Below are 13988 nucleotides of genomic sequence, written 5' to 3' on the forward strand. Positions count from 1 at the left end.
CTTAAGTCGCAGGTCTTAAGAACAACATTCAGCCTGATGCATGCGCTGAAGTCATAGAAAACGGGACCTTTCGAACGCACGACAACCGGCTATATAAGTAGCGGCAACCACTTAAACGATGTTTTATTTTAAACATAATGTCATTCATAGGGTTTTAAAAATAAGATACAACCTAATTGATATCTTCTCTAACAATTTGGCAGACTTCTTTACTTAATTTAAAATAGTAGCCGCATTTTACTATTGCAAATGACCAATATATGTTACTTACTTACTTAAGGTGGCGCTCCAGTCCTGTGTGAACTAGGGCCTTGCCAAACAAACTTCTCCATCTAGTTCGGTCCCTAGCTAGATGTCTCAAGTTTCGTGCTCCAATTTGGGTGAGATCACTTTAAACTTGTGCGCGCCAACTGATTCGCGACCTTCCTCTACTGCGCTGTCTTGTGGTTGTCGATTCGAAGACTTTCCGGGCCGGAGCATTGGTTTCCATGCGCTCTACGTGACCTACCCATCTTAGTCGTTGGAGTTTTACCCTTTTGGCTAAGTCTACGTCGCTATACAGCTCGTACAGCTCGTCGTCTCATCTTCTACTCTACTCCCCTCTTATGCATACGGGACCGTAGATCACACGAAGAACTTTTCTCTCGAAACGACCCAAGGTGCTTTCATCCGCTTTTGTCATAGTCCATGCTTCTGCACCGTATAGCAAGGCGGGGATCATAAGGATCTTATATAGCGACACTTTAGTCTTTCGAGAGAGGACTTTACCACTCAGTTGCTTTCTTAGCACAAGGAAACAGCGGTAAGCAAGAGTTATTCTTCGTTTGATCTCAGCGCTCGAGTTGTTTTCTGTTTTTATAGCGGACACTAGGTAGACGAAGTCCTTGAACACCTCAAAGCAACGTCTATCGATGGTGACGTTTTGACCAAGACATCGGTGTTGTAGGTCCTTTCTTGACGACAACATGTACCTCGTTAAAACCAATTTTCCTGCCTCTGTCTCAATACTCACATTAGCCCCATTGACATCACGCTGAGTTCTTCCGATTATGTCAATGTCGTCAGCATATGCTAGTAATTGGACAGACTTTTGAAAGATAGTGCCTCTAGTGTTGACATGTGAGCACGATTTTAAAAAAATCACATGACAAGGCATCACCTTGTCTAAAACCTTTTTTGACATCGAAAGGTTCTGTTAAGCTGTTTCTAACCTTTATGAAGGAGCGTAAATTCTCCGTCGTCATCCTGCACAAATGGACGAGTTTAGCAGCGATGTTTAAACTAGACATGGCTCTAAACAACTCGTTCCTGTAGATACTGTCATATGCGGCCTTGAAATCAATGAAAAGATGGTGGGTGTCGATTTCGTGCTCTTGGGTTTTTTGCAGGATCTGCCGTAAAGTGAATATTTGATCGACTGTGGACTTTCCTGGTCTAAAACCACACTGATAAGAACCTATCAAGTTGTTGACGATGGGCTGTAGACGCTCACATATTACGGCAGAAAATATTTTATAGGCGATGTTAAGTAGACTGATTCCTCTATAGTTGATGCCGTTTAGAGGGTCTCCTTTTTTCAGGATCCGGCAAACAATACTGAGGTTCCATTCATCGGGCATGCTTTCTTCCGACCATATCTTACAGATAACCAATTTATCTCCAGCTGGTTTAAAGAGCTTGGCATTCAAGCCATCCGCTCCAGCCGCTTTATTAGACTTCATCTTAGATATGGAAACCTTTACTTAGTCTAAGTCGGGAGCACGGAATTGTTGGCTTTAGTCGTCTATGTTGAATGGGTCATCCTGCCTGACAACTGAATTCGGTTCGTCGTCGCCGATATACAGTCTCCAGAAGTGGTCCTTAGATATCCTCAGCATTAACTGCGGTTTTACTATGATGTTTTCACTTTCGTCTTTGCAGCCTTCGGTTCTAGGTTTATGTACCTGTGAATTTCATTTCACCTGTTAATAAAACTTTCGAACTTCATTCCTGCTTTTAAACCTCTCAACATCTTCGACCGCACGCTTCTTATGCCTTTTTCCTTCTGAGAAGTCGGTGTTCCTCTCGCCTTTTCTGCTCGTAGAGCTCATGAGCAGCCTTTGTTCTTTTATGCAGCGCCGCTTTGCGTGCCTGTTGTTTGGCTGCATTTGCCTGTCGGCATTCCTCATCAAACCAAGGGTTCCTTGGTTGTGGTTGCTTGAAACCCAGCACATCAGAGGCAGCTTCTCTGATTGCATCTTGGAAATGTTTCTATTGGTTTTCAATGTTGTATTTGAAAAGCATCATTCAAAGGCTATGTCAATATCGTCCTACAAAAACAGATATCTTCTTGGAGAAGCTATAAACAAACTTAAAGTCATCTACCTAGTACGTAAAGTAGATCATCACCAATGTCTTTAATAAACAGTAAAAAGAGCAGAGGTCTAATATGACTGCCTTGAGGAACACCAGACACAACAATAATAATTTAAGAAAAACACTCTTTAATGTTAACAAAATGTGGAATTTTTTAAATGCGTTTCGATCCAAGTTATGTGATTTAATCTGGAAATCCATTTCTATCAAATTTTTGCAAAATTTCAGCATAAAAAACTCCGTTTTTAGTATTGTTTCTATTAATATTAATTTGATACGAAAATTCTAGAAGATTCGTTGTTGTATACAATCGCAGAAGAAATCCATGTTGTTTTAGAAGAGTTACGGATTTAAAGAAAAATTTAATTGAGACTTTGTTTTTAAAAACCTTTGGTTAGCTTGATAGTATTTTATTCTCACATTTGTGAAATTTAGAAAAACGACAAGAGAGTAGCGAACAGTTAAATATATAGGCAGGATTATTATAAGACTAACAAGTTTTAACAAATATTATGACGAGATATTATCAGGAACAATTGAATATAGTCTTTTTAACACTTCATATATATTGACCAATTCCGCTTGAATCACTCCTAAGAGAGGTATATCAAAGTAAGGTCGATTAAGTTGCAATTCCAATGCATTTCTGAAGCGTATATGGTTTCATTTTTAGTAATTTTTTAGTTTTTACTTTCTCAAATGATTTTACATTTGACAAGTAAAACAGCTTCAAAAATGACAGTTATCAAATAACGTGATATTTAAAATGAAATCTCTCTTTGGAAACATTTTTAAATTTTTATATTAAGTTATTAAAATGGATCCAATTTGTTGAATTGAAATAGTCAGTTTTTTCATAAAAATTAAATCTACAACAAAATAGTACGTAAAATTGGTAAAATTTGATGTTCGGTTCTCGATATCTCGTGAATAATAGAAAACATTGACTTGAAGTTAATTTCATTCATCCAATTTGTATTTGTTTATAACAGAAATCAAAACTTTTAAGAAATGCTACTAAAATTGGTTAGTGACTAAAAATCTCGTAAACAAAAAAAGATTTTGAAATCAAACTATTTCGTCATATGCAAAATCCTATTGGTTATTTTTAAATTTTTCAGAATAATTTAACTGATAACTTTTTTAACACAACACGAAAACCTACAAATTTTTAAGCAAGAAAAATCTTAAGACATCCCAGCCTTTTTTTTTTTATTTTGCAATTTTCAAAGATTGAGCATAAATACGTAAGAATTTAAATAAATTTACTTTTGTTTTCTACTATTCCACAATTGAGCGTAAAAGGCTAAGAACTTTTGATCTCCAAACTAATTGAATAACTTTTTTGTTCAAAACAGCTGGTTTATTGACTTGTTATACAAAATTGATCAAAGACCTATAGAAAATTGATTGACATCAATAAACAAAAGTAACAATGTATATATGCCAAATGCACACCTCAATCAACCTCATTTTCTCATTGATAAAACGAATAAGCAAAAAAGTTTAAGCCTCCATACCTATTTACATCATTTTATATTCAATATTTAGATATGGCAGCCAGATGCAAATTATTGTGCTTCCTAAACAAATTGCCTGTCATTTCTGGTTCAATAGAAACCAATCGAAGCGGAAGCTCACAATTAGAAGGCATCGCACATCATGCATAACTCGCATTCTGGCTATAGGCTGGCTTCCTGCATTCATCCGTTTTGATGGATTTTGATGACCATTACAAGTCTAGGCTATGCACATTATCATCGTCAGCCAGAATGGCAGTGTCTTCAAAACATTGATGCTTAACTCAATTAGAAAAAAAGTTATTACTTTCCATGGTTGTCGTCAAAAAGAGTTCCAGTTTACCATAAAATACAAATTACTTAAGAAAAGTCATTGAGATCTTTTGTCCCTTGGATGCAGTGTTCGAGACGTTGTCGTTGGCGCTGTTCGTTTTGAACTTATTCCCGTATAGTATCTTTTTAGTTTTTCTATAAAAATGTGTCGTCTCCAACTGGGCTCGTCATAGTCATCTTTATCCACTTCACAAATATAGTTCATTGATCACGTACCTACTACGACTGCGAGCATAGTGTCACCGTTGTACGCCTGTACGGTCAGTAGGCGCAGTCTCACTGCTGCTGATGGAAAACACACGCCCGCCCATAAGCAAGCCTCAAACACATCACTTCGTCAAGCGGCGACGACGACGACACGGAACGGGTTCGTTTGGCCATATGTGTGGCTAGGGCAAGCAGTTTAGTTTAGAGACGACACGGTATCTTTAATTGAATCTTTAATTGGAAATTTATTAACCAAACAATGCGTGTCGACTGTGATGACGATCATTCAAAGACAAAGAATATTATGACGACAGTTGATATATTATATGATAACCGGGCGAATGCGCTTTTAATATAAACCAACAACACAAAAACGCGTCAAGAAAATTTAATAGAATACACAATTAAGCATGTCTGATGATGTCCATTTATAACATCAAGCCAACAAGCCTATTTTTAGGGAAGTCGGTTTCTTTTTTAAGTGAAAACATATTCAAAACTTGGGATTGTTTATTATTTATTATTTTACGGTAAATTTAACATGTCACCTTTAAAAATATGAGAAATATGAGAATATGGCAAAATGCAAAGCAGATGGACGTCCTGGTATGCTGTCTCGACGCGGCGCCTCATAATGAGGTCATTTTATTTTGAAAGATTCTAATCACTTCGGTCAGGGTAAAAAGAGTTTTTTTTTTTTTTAATTTATTAAAGTAATTTAAATGTGTTTAATTTCTAAAATAGTTAAGCTCGGAAATAGATTTCGGAGATATGTATGAAGACAAAACTTTTTAAATAAATAGAAGAAAATTGAATACTAAAGGCTTAAAGTAGATCATTGGTCTCTTAACAAAATAGCGCAAATGCAAATTAGTAAATTAAAAAAGTTAAATAAAATGTAAGACTTTTTGACACTTTCTTGAATAACTTACTGTTAAAACAACATACATACTTAAAATTCTCATGTTTTTGATTAGAGACATTTTAAATATTGAAGCAAAATATGTTTACATGTCAAAAATCCGGATATTTTTGTATTTGCTTTTAAAATTCGAAAACTCCATCTTTATATTCTAGAATCAAAACCGGAAACATCTTAAACGAAAGTAAAATTAATTAAATAATAAAAGTGCTCATACGCCCAGGTGCACTTTAACAAAATAAATATGTTGTTTAAGTTTGTATTGGACATGATTGAAAAAACCACTTTTGAAAAAATAAACATTATTAGAGGCCCTCGGAAAATGATAAAGAAAAAAATACTCCAAATTAGTAAAACCGAAACTTCTGGCCTTTTCCTATTAGGCTAGCAGTCCAGTAACTATGCATATACTGGACGTTTACCTTATCTCCAAAAGATAAATTTACTATAAGACAAAATCTCTAGAAAAAATAATCCAATTTACCATTATCTCCAAAGAGATTATATACATGAAATAAGTCTCTATTAATTACATAGAGATCTATTTCATTATTCTATTTCATTCTTAAAGTCCCCGAAAAATCTTTAAAGCCTCAATTTCTAAGTACTTATTTCGACACTATTTTTCTTTGGCATCTTTATGACATTCTTTAGCCTTAGTAATATGATAACGATTGACCTGGTGAACAAGTTTTGTATTTTGAAACCAAATTATAATTTTTTGAAGGCTTATTAATTCCTTGTTTAAATTCCACTTTAAAACAGCTCTGTCAGCTCAGTTTTTTTTTACAGAAAGAAAACCTAAGTTTTTGGAGACTATGAAAATGTTGAGTTGAATATCTGGATCGCTTAATTATCGCACAACGCATAGAAATTGTTAAAACCCACAAAAATGTTAATTCAACCACAGCCAAATAATCTTATTTTAAGAGGGGATTATGGTTTACATGAGCATCAAACTAAACGAGCAATTGGTAAAATTGTGAAGAAATTTTAAGATACTGGATTGGGTACAGGTATTGTAAGGTCTCTGCATCATCGTTTCGCTCGTACCACTGTAAATATCGCTGATGTTAGTGAAAGTGTTGCTGAACACCCGAAGGTGACGATTCCTCGTAGTTCTGAAAAATGAGGAAAGTTTTACGTCACATTATAGCATCCATAGAAAGCCCATCTCACACAACAACTGAATCCAGCTGACAATTTAACAACGACGTAGATACGTCGTTACCCTGCCCCAATGCCACTTTTCACTAGTGATACTTCCATCGAGGAGACTGAACAGCTATCAGTCCTAGGTATGTGCATTGCAAGCCACTTGTTGTGGAGTGATCACATATTTGACATCGCCAAAAATGCTGCTAAGTCATGGTTTTTTCCGACGATGCAAGAAGTTAGTGACCCTTTTTATCTGGCTTTAATTTACAAAGCCTTTATTCGTCTAAAACTTGAGTACAATTCCTATTCCCATAATTCATTTCTCTCATTATTTTATCGGTACTTCCGTTAGCAATGCTCTAATAAAATAGCCAGTTGCATTTTTCCCCTCAATTTCAATTCAACCCTAATACTCGTTCTTTAAGGAATTCCTATCAGTTCAGCCTTGAGCCGAACTTCGGTCGCACTGTAAATTACAGAGAATATTTTTTTAGTCGTACTACACGAATTGGTAATGCTTTACCAGACTCAAGACTCAATATTTCCCACTCATTACAATTCAAAACCAATGTGCATTGGTATCTATTTTCAAATCCTAACCTTCCTTCCTAATTACTCCCACTGTGTATAATCATTATAAGGGTATTTATATCCCTGTGAGTGCGCGTACAATATTAAAAAAAAAAAACATATTTCTCACTCGGTGGGTATGAAAAAAAAAAAACAAATTGTAAAACTGAAAATCCTCAAGTAATTGAAGAGATGCCATTACATCCATGGTGCGTTTTTTGGTCCGGATGTGTGATGTCGACCTAACTTCGAAACCTAATGGAACGATTATCACCATCAATTCGGAGCGCTATGGTCATTTTATACCACAATATTTAAGGCATTGCCACGGTTTTCAGTCTTTGATTTTGTATATCAACACACTTTTCTGAAAAATCCCCCCCCCCCTTCACCGTTTACTAGACCCCAAAATTGTATGCCATTTTTTCTATCAAAATGATCTCACTTCAAATTTATTATAATTTATTCAATGTATATATGTTTGCTATTTTAGTATAAGTTCGTTGAATTGATGTAAAAAACGTTGTTAAGCTAGTTTTTAAATAACTGTATTTTAAAAACTCGTAAGTCCTTAAGTAATTTTAAGTAATTTTTTGCCTTAAGACCATTCTATTCAAGAAAATTCTCCTTCTGGAAAAAACACCTAAATACAAAAATGTTCGAAATTTTTGTGATTTTTCTGAATTCTGACATGTTGCGTTTGGCGCTTTAGGTCAGAAATGGGGATTATTAATTAGCACAATTTCAGAAACAACTCACCAACAAAGCTGAACTACCGGATTTAAAGTAACGTCTCGTTTTCTTCGCCCAACACAATACTTATTTACAACTAATTACAAAAAAGCTTTTATGCTTTTCAACCTTGAAAACCAGAATGAAAAATAAGATTCGAACGTTTGTATCTTTATCTTTTTTGAAAATTTTCCAAAATACTTTAAAGGTTTTTTTTTCTAAAATGCAGTCGTTCTATATTATTATGATACTTTATACTTCGTAGCCATACAATTTTGTAAGGCTACAAAATATAAAAATAAATATAAATTGAAAATATTTAGACAAAAATCTTAAAAAAAGAAGTCAAAAACTCACAAGTAATACAAATTAATATAGGTTTAAATAAATTGAAAAGAAGTTACATCGAAATATGAGAGTTTATCTTGTTTTGTGTATTGGACACTTTTCTGCAAACATATCGATCAAGCCTCAGGAGGTATCAAACTAACCAATGTAAAATTGAACAACTTGAAAATTGATTTTGATACTTGAATAAAAGTCACATCCCTATCCACAGTAGGATTTCACTTTACATTTTATCTGTAATAATTTCATTCGATTTAACATCTGCGATATTGTATTCGTTATTTGTATACATTTCTAAAGTACTATGGATGGCGCTTCCAAAAAACCACTCCCATAAATTGATAAAATACACGACTGGGTCATAAAAACTGCCTCATGTATACAAAGAGACTGTTTAAAAATATTAAATATATATTAAAACTTTAAAATTTACCTGTGAAAAATTCAAAAACTTAAATGCCATTTGATTTCTTAAAAAATGATATTTTTAAATTTTTATTTCAAAATCATTGGACCAGTTTTTTTAATGAGCCATTTTCATTTTTTCAAATTTTCAAAAAAAAATATGTATAAATTTTTTGTTGAATTAAAAACAATGACATTTGTATTCATCAAATATTATTCAGAAAGAGCTTGTGCAGAGAATTATTGAAATCGGTAGATAAGTTCTTGGGAAAACTTAAAATCATAATAATGGTTCTATGAGGGGAACCCTTCTGGAGCGACACAAAAATATCTGTTTTATGTTTAAACAAAAAAAAAACGAAATTAAGAAAATACAATTTTATCAACAATTTTAAAAAAATATATCGAATTGTTTTTGAAAAAACTCGAGTTTTCGATTTTTGACCAACAAATTTTTAGATGGGCTACTATTATTTCTGATCTTATGCACAAATATATAAAAAAAGGCATAATGCGAATCGACTAAGAACAATAATTTCCAAATTTGAAGTAAATCGACACAAAGATTTGGGATATGGGGGCGAAGACAGATAGACAAACGGAATTAATCCGGAAACCACTTTTTTTTACTTCTCTACCAAGTTAATTTTATGTTTGTTTAAAATCTTGAGCGCGGAATTTTGTACTAATGCAAAACTTGGCATTTACTCGTATGTAGTTTTTAGGTGTCGCAAGTAAAAATTTATTTGGCTTCTTTTAAACAAAATGAAATTCACATAAAACATTAAGTATGTATTTTGAATTTACTATTAATTTATTTTAAACACAATATCTCTGTTAAAATTTTGGGGGAGAGTACGATAACTTTGGCGACAAAGTTTGATGACGGATTTGTTTATAATAGTTAAAAACAAGCATTTTTTTCTTATGAGAGGGGGGGTCTATCTCCCCCCGTCTAAGCGGTAGGGGCAATTTAAAAAAATATGTACATTAAATGGAAAACAAATAATTAAAAAATAACTGTAATACTTACAATAAAGTATTATACTTTTTTTTAAAGCCAACATTTTTGCCTATTAGCTTGTTTTTAAATCAAGTCAAAACTATGCATAGTTTTTGAAAAAAATAAGTCAAAATCTGTGCAAAAAAAAAGTAAAAAAAAGGGTTAAAGTGTAATTTTTCAATACTTCAAGATTAATTACCACTGTTTTTATTTCAGAATTTATTTCTCTTATTTGTTTTTGATCAAAAACTGAAAACTAGATGATTTTATGTCTTTTAGTTTTTGAGAAAATTGAAAATTACAAAAATAAAATATTTCAATTAAATTACTTTTCCTTGCTTAAGTATTAACGTTAGGCTTATTTTGAAGTAATAATCGAATAAGATATATTTATCTTGCACGCACTCCAACTTGAACCCACCCCAAATCCTATAGTTAAGCCAAGCAGGGGGGTTGCAGGGGGACAGCATGCCCCCCATAGGCATCTCACTGTTTGCATCGTAAAGTCAAGTAAAGCAATTCATTTAGCATAGCCCAGAATGCACCTCGAGGAGGTAGAATTGCATTGAATACCGCGTCCCAGTCAGTTAGTCTTTAAGTAAGTCAGGAGTTAGTAAAAAATAGTCACGTCAATTTTCAATGTGTTGAAGGTATGTAAAGGGTGATTTTTTTGAGGTTAGGATTTTCATGCATTAGTATTTGACAAATCACGCGGGATTTCAGACATGGTGTCAAAGAGAAAGATGCTCAGTATGCTTTGACATTTCATCATGAATAGACTTACTAACGAGCAACGCTTGCAAATCATTGAATTTTATTACCAAAATCAGTGTTCGGTTCGAAATGTGTTTCGCGCTTTACGTCCGATTTATGGTCTACATAATCGACCAAGTGAGCAAACAATTAATGCGATTGTGACCAAGTTTCGCACTCAGTTTACTTTATTGGACATTAAACCAACCACACGAATGCGTACAGTGCGTACAGAAGAGAATATTGCGTCTGTTTCTGAGAGTGTTGCTGAAGACCGTGAAATGTCGATTCGTCGCCGTTCGCAGCAATTGGGTTTGTGTTATTCGACAACATGGAAGATTTTACGCAAAGATCTTGGTGTAAAACCGTATAAAATACAGCTCGTGCAAGAACTGAAGCCGAACGATCTGCCACAACGTCGAATTTTCAGTGAATGGGCCCTAGAAAAGTTGGCAGAAAATCCGCTTTTTTATCGACAAATTTTGTTCAGCGATGAGGCTCATTTCTGGTTGAATGGCTACGTAAATAAGCAAAATTGCCGCATTTGGAGTGAAGAGCAACCAGAAGCCGTTCAAGAACTGCCCATGCATCCCGAAAAATGCACTGTTTGGTGTGGTTGAATCATTGGATCGTATTTTTTCAAAGATGCTGTTGGACGCAACGTTACGGTGAACGGCGATCGCTATCGTTCAATGCTAACAAACTATTTGTTGCCAAAAATGGAAGAACTGAACTTGGTTGACATGTGGTTTCAACAAGATGGCGATACATGCAACACAGCTCGCGATTCTATGGCCATTTTGAGGGAAAACTTCGGAGAACAATTCATCTGGAATGGACCGCTAAGTTGGCCACCAAGATCATGCGATTTGACGCCTTTAGACTATTTTTTGTGGGGCTACGTCAAGTCTAAAGTCTACACAAGTAAGCCAGCAACTATTCCAGCTTTGGAAGACAACATTTCCGAAGAAATTCGGGCTATTCCGGCCGAAATGCTCGAAAAAGTTACCCAAAATTGGACTTTCCGAATGGACCACCTAAGACGCAGCCGCGGTCAACATTTAAATGAAATTATCTTCAAAAAGTAAATTTCATGGACCAATCTAACGTTTCAAATAAAGAATCGATGAGATTTTGCAAATTTTATGCGTTTTTTTTTTAAAAAAAAAGTTCTCAAGCTCTTAAAAAATCACCGTTTATAAGTCTCGTCAGTAAATTCATCGTCCGTACTAGTGCCACTGTGGAGTTCGTTAAGTTCGTCATTGATGGTCAAGAGCCGGTGTTGTTTTGGCGGTAACACATCTTCTAGGTGTTCACTGCAAACGTCGAGGGGTTCTAAGTTCTTTAGTTGCAGACCCACACTTTCTTTTCCATCAATCAATCATCTTGCACCCACCGAACCTTGCTCCCTTCTTACCTTGCACGCACTTCAACTTGCACCCACCCCAAATCCTATAGTGCATCCAAGCAGGGGGGTTACTTATCCCACTGTTGCATACCACCAAACTCGCACCTACCATTGTTACTATCAAAATAAGACCAGTCAAGCAAAAAACAAAAGAATTAAATTAAAATAGTAGTTGTAAGACTTTTTTTTGAAAAAAAACACTAAAATTAGGCGTTGTACTTAGACTTTTTGGACTTTTTATGTATGTGATGTTCTATTCTAGAATGGTGTATTAATTATTTGAAATGTTGAAAACTTAAGAATCAGTACTAGCAAAATCCAAATCTCGATAAATCTTTAACTAATTATTATCAATTTATTTTTTATTTGTCAAACACTATTTCACGATAGACCAATAAGATAATTTGAACTCCTTAAATTTTAAGTCAAATTTGTATCACAAACCAAAATTTTTCTTTAAGAAGTATATCTTGTGTAATAATGAATTAAGTTTCTTTATTTCGTAAAATATATTTTCAAAAAAGTCTATTACCGCTCATTTTAAAATTCACAGATTTCACAGTAAAAAAATATAATAAATAGTTAAGAAGAAAATATTAATATATATGTGTGTACTTCAAAACCAATAAATAAATTGAAAAAAAAACATTTGTCAGAAGTGGGATTCGAACCCACGCCCTCAGAGAGGACCAGAACGCTCAGTAACCCACGTGTTGTAGGCAAGATTGCTCTTGAGTCTGGCGCCTTAGACCGCTCGGCCATCCTGACACTTGTTATTTACGTCGTCAAAATGCGTTCTTCTGGTTAAACTTTTGAGTTAATTTAGTTTTCTTTTAATTTTGATTCATGTTTATTATTCTAATTAAGTGAATAAAAATAAATATTTAATTAATTGTTTCTCAATAGCGACGTTTATTTTGTTGGCATTGAATAAAACAAGTTCTGTATTAGATATCAATAAAATGTATCTATGTTTTATTTGAAAGACAATTAAACGAAAATTATGTGTAAATTATCACATTGTTCGAATGGCTCCCACTTCCATGTATGGTTTTTCAATTAAATTGTAGGCGACTCTGACCCACGATCTATTTAAAAGTTTTGATATTTTAAAACAACAGCGATGATGTTGGTGGCGCTGCTGTTCATTTTCCCTGATTTTCAACTTTACCAGAGCAAGTTTTTTGACGTTTGTCCAGGTGTCACTTCGGTCGTTTTTCTCAATGAGATAGATTCATAGAGTGACATAATGTACATTTCAAAATAATCTATTCAGAATTTTGGACTAACTATTAATAGTGTTTTTTTGAGAAAAATATCCACCAGCCAATAAAATAAAGGGTGATTTTTTTGAGGTTAGGATTTTCATGCATTAGTATTTGACAGATCACGCGGGATTTCAGACATGGTGTCAAAGAGAAAGATGCTCAGTATGCTTTGACATTTCATCATGAATAGACTTACTAACGAGCAACGCTTGCAAATCATTGAATTTTATTACCAAAAAGTTGGCAGAAAATCCGCTTTTTTATCGACAAATTTTGTTCAGCGATGAGGCTCATTTCTGGTTGAATGGCTACGTAAATAAGCAAAATTGCCGCATTTGGAGTGAAGAGCAACCAGAAGCCGTTCAAGAACTGCCCATGCATCCCGAAAAATGCACTGTTTGGTGTGGTTTGCACGCTGGTGGAATCATTGGACCGTATTTTTTCAAAGATGCTGTTGGACGCAACGTTACGGTGAATGGCAATCGCTATCGTTCAATGCTAACAAACTTTTTGTTGCCAAAATTGGAAGAACTGAACTTGGTTTACATGTGGTTTCAACAAGATGGCGCTACATGCCACACAGCTCGCGATTCTATGGCCATTTTGAGGGAAAACTTCGGAGAACAATTCATCTCAAGGAATGGACCGGTAAGTTGGCCACCAAGATCATGCGATTTGACGCCTTTAGACTATTTTTTGTGGGGCTACGTCAAGTCTAAAGTCTACACAAATAAGCCAGCAACTATTCCAGCTTTGTAAGACAACATTTCCGAAGAAATTCGGGCTATTTCGGCCGAAATGCTCGAAAAAGTTACCCAAAATTGGACTTTCCGAATGGACCACCTAAGACGCAGCAGCGGTCAACATTTAAATGAAATTATCTTCAAAAAGTAAATGTCATGGACCAATCTAACGTTTCAAATAAAGAATCGATGAGATTTTGCAAATTGTATGCGTTTTTTTTTTTAAAAGTTCTCAAGCTCTTAAAAAATCACCGTTTATATTA

General features: G+C 34.5%; 1 non-coding gene across 1 annotated transcript; it reads right to left on the bottom strand.

Moving 5' to 3' along the window:
* Positions 1-12364: 12364 nt before the first annotated feature.
* Positions 12365-12482, bottom strand: Trnal-caa (transfer RNA leucine (anticodon CAA)). The gene is made up of 2 exons: positions 12445-12482; positions 12365-12409 (listed from the first exon to the last, which is right to left on the bottom strand). It is a non-coding gene; the product is annotated as a tRNA-Leu (tRNA).
* Positions 12483-13988: the final 1506 nt, after the last annotated feature.

Source organism: Eupeodes corollae, chromosome 3 (genome assembly GCF_945859685.1).
Source record: "Eupeodes corollae chromosome 3, idEupCoro1.1, whole genome shotgun sequence".
Lineage (NCBI taxonomy): Eukaryota > Metazoa > Arthropoda > Insecta > Diptera > Syrphidae > Eupeodes > Eupeodes corollae.